General features: G+C 35.3%; 1 pseudogene; it reads right to left on the reverse strand.

Moving 5' to 3' along the window:
• Positions 1–1412: 1412 nt before the first annotated feature.
• LOC131054696 (wall-associated receptor kinase-like 10) lies at positions 1413–3913 on the reverse strand (annotated as a pseudogene).
• Positions 3914–4175: the final 262 nt, after the last annotated feature.

Genomic DNA, 4175 nt, shown 5'->3' on the forward strand with positions numbered 1-4175 from the left:
TTATGCCATTTCATACAACATATGTGATTACTTTCAAAGATAAAAGCATTAGCAACAACAAGTGCAGATTTGTGCTATATCTATTCAGCATTTATTTCAGTATTTGTATTATTTAATTCAAGGTTAATACCTATACCGGGGTTTAAATTAGACAAATGCCTATTTCCAATAATTTACTCCTTCTTTCTATGTGTAGGAAATATGTACAGAGCTTCATTTGGGAGGATCGAGGGGATTCACAAAGATGAACAAGTTAACCTTTTTACAATGAGAAATTTAGAGGACCTTGGCGAATATATGAGCTCCGAAACATCCTCTTTTGCCAAGTTCTAAGTTGGTATCTTCGTATGATGACTATAGCTCGATGTTTATGCCCAATCTCTTCAATAATCACCTATAGTACCCTAATTTCAATATTTTCATGATTCAAATTAGAAAGAGGGAATCAAACCATAAACAAGTGAACCTAATCAAAATTTCAAGCTTTTTCCTAGCAAGGATCAAGTCTAGATCTGCTAGGTCCATCCCTCTTCAAATGTAATGGTCTCTCAAGCAAAATTAGTGGTTTTATTATCTTAATTGGTGAAACCCTAATTTTACCATTACAAAACTACCACCAAAATTTATTTAAAGAGAGTATATTTATAAATTGATATTAATTTATATATATTATTCATAATTTCATAATATATGTTAACACCTTCACACCTATATATGAAATATTCTTCTTTAAACTATTTTCTTGTTGTTTCATATTAAACTATGAAATGTTCATAATATAAATTAAAATTTCTTAATTCTAACTTAATTTTATTAAAAATTCATTGTAAAACTTTTCACATAACAATGATATAGTTGGTAATATAAATATCATTTACAATCAAATATATTTACATGCACATATGCATATACATACATACATGCATGCATACATATGCATACGCATATACATATACATGTACATGAGTTAACATGTACATGTATATATATGTACACATACACATATAGATATATAATACATATATATGAGTTATTAAAAGTTAAATAAGATATTTAATATTTGCACAACATAAATAATACTTTTTTGAAACAACCAATAAAATATAGTTACTAAGAGACAACACATACAATAAAAATAGTTGAATTCATTTGCAAAACATCTATATAGATATCATTTGAGACAAGAAAAATGAATAATCTTTGGTAATTTATGAAAATAGTTGAATTATATAGATCATATTTCTATCTTTATGTAATGAATTACAACAATATGAATAACCATACATCTAAAACAGAAATATTAAAAGAAAGCAAATCCATCCAAAACATCCTCCCCTATTGTACTCCATTAACTATGAAATACAGATGAATGTCATTTTCCATGATGAAGATTAACTTTTCCCTTGCTATGATCATCGTCCATTATTATTAGACATCTCAATCTGAAACAGTGCAGTGGATGGGTCCTCCGAAGAAATTGTTGTAATATGTGGAAAAGAGTAAAGATCCTCATAAGTACTATCACAAGTGATTTGTAAGGCATAATAGTCTAGCCTTGCTTTTTTTGGATCACCCCTGTGCTCTACAAGACTAACATCTGTAGATAGCCTCGACTGCCTTATGGCAACTCTTATCCAAGCAAGTTCTTCCACCACTTCTTTCATGGATGGCCTTGCTCTTACTTTCTTTTGCAAGCATGCTTTTGCTAATCTTGCCATATTCTCCATCTGCCCTTCGTTTTCCTCATTCATGACTTCAGGTTCTAAAATCTCAATCAGACGGTTCTCCTAAAGTGCAGACAGAAAATGGTCATACAAAGCACACATAGATCCTTGTATAGACAGCAAGGGTGTAAGACCAGTTAGGAGCTCGACTAGAACTACACCAAAACTGTAAACATCACCCTTGTCTGTAAATTGGTTGCTCCTCACGAATTCAGGATCCACATACCCTCGAGTACCCACTGCCATGGTGCTTAGATGCATTTCTTCGGAAGGTCTTAAACGAGAAAGACCAAAATCTGCCACTTTTGGAGTGAATGTGTCATCTAACAAAATATTTGAGGATTTTATGTCACGATGAAAAATAGGCTGAGAAGCTTGACGATGCATATATGATATCGCCTCTGCAGTTTCAATGGCAATCTGCCACCTTGTTTGCCATGACATCCGCCTCTCGCCCGACTGTAGATGTTGATATAGTGTCCCATTTGGCACAAATTCGTATACAAGTAATGGAATTGAGTTTCCATGCAGCAACCAAGCAATTTCACTACATTTCTGTGATTTATATGAGATAGAATTATAATTTCATTGATAAATTCATCTGAGATTGATTTGGGTTTTATAATTGCCACAGGCGTGCCATCAACTAGAACTCCTTTGTACACAGTTGCAAATCCACCTTTCCGCAGTTCTGTTGAATAATTCTTGGAAGCTATTTGTAGCTCTGTTTCAGAAAATATCCTTAGACCTTTTCTTCCTCCCATGGAAGCGATGCGTTCCTGTAGTAGTAACCCGCCATTTTGCCTAAAATTTCTTTCTTTTGCTTGTTTCAAACGACGCCTTCTCAGACACCAAAATAGTCCACAAGCTGCCACAGAAACTATCAAAAACGAAGAAACAGACCCTGCACAATTATCAAACAGAGAAGATTTTATTGACTATTCTAGTCCAATATAATGAAAAAAAATGTAAGCGACACACTGTTTATTCACCTATGATTCCTGATTTCAGGGTGTTCTTGGATTGTGGGGATACACATTTTGTCCCATTTCTAAAGCCATCTCCCATATATGTATTTGCGCACGAACAATTGTAGGAACCTGCCAAATTATGGCATATTCCTCCTTCCTCTGCTCCAACGCACATATTCAACTTTTTATCACTGCACTCGTCTATGTCTGAACAACCATCATCAGTACTATGATTAGGATCCTTGAGATTTTCAGGAGAAATAATTATTAAACAGAAAACAAGATATTAATAGTGGTTCCAATTAAGAAAAGTGTGGAGGTCATACCTGTGCAATCTGTGCCATTATAGTAACCATTTCCTTCATACCCAGGAAGGCATTTGCATACATGTCCCATCTCTGAAGGAGAATCAATGCATCCTGCGTTGATAGAGCATGAATAATTCGCAGTTGGTCTAGCGGCAGAGCAATTTTCAAGCCCGATGCCCCAGTTAACGCGGAGACCATAATAAGCCTTCCTGCCTTCACCCTAAAAGAGGCTTGTTTTATTATCAACCACAATGAAGGTCGACGGATCCATTATGGTAGAGAAACTACAATTTATATCAGTTTTGTTGGTTGTAGAATCGCGCAAACTAAACAAACCTCCACCAGTGAAATTTATCCACTGCCAATTATCTGGAAGGTTAATTTCACAACAGCCATACCCGCAATAAGGTGGATCACTTTGAAAGTCACATGTTGATACGCATCTCGCCTCTACCCATTCCCTATATGTGTAGGTACCGAATGTATGGCAGCCGACGACGACAAACTTATTGGACTTGGAAATAATGAAAGGCCCATCTTCAGGTAGGGTAAAAAACTTTGCCGTATTTCCAGAGCACGAGTGGGCTTTGAGAGATGTCGAATTTATGAGAAGGATACCCGCATAATCGATCTCCATAATCTTGAAAAGTTGTCCTTGACGATCTTCATCAGTATAATTACCCAGAAAGGCATAAAAGAATGGAGTGAGCAACCCAGTAGAATTGTCAATCCTGCATGTGATCTTAAAACCAGGGTATCCACATTGAGAATTGTTGATCCAAAAAGGGTAACTCACTTTCATAGATCCACAGATTTCGGGATCACATTTTGCAGCAGTAAACCCAGCCAAACAGATACAAATTGAAATTCGAAAAACAATCGTCCAGTACAGTTCTATTTGCCACAGCATTTTGCTTTCCCCCAAATGTGTTAGTACATGAAAACCAAACTGCTACTCAATTGTATCGAGAAAAGGTGAGATGATGAGAAAATAAATAGCAGGTTTCATGGTTGAATTATGCGCACAAACTCTTTCAAGTGGACCTGTTCCACTACTCAACGTAATTAAGAAAGATATATTTTCTTAAAATAATCTGAACAATCTTATTAATTAGATCCTTGCTATTTTGACAATGTCGTCTTTAGGTTTGAAGATACGGAAAGGAGATAAA

This window comes from Cryptomeria japonica, chromosome 5 (genome assembly GCF_030272615.1).
Source record: "Cryptomeria japonica chromosome 5, Sugi_1.0, whole genome shotgun sequence".
NCBI lineage: Eukaryota > Viridiplantae > Streptophyta > Pinopsida > Cupressales > Cupressaceae > Cryptomeria > Cryptomeria japonica.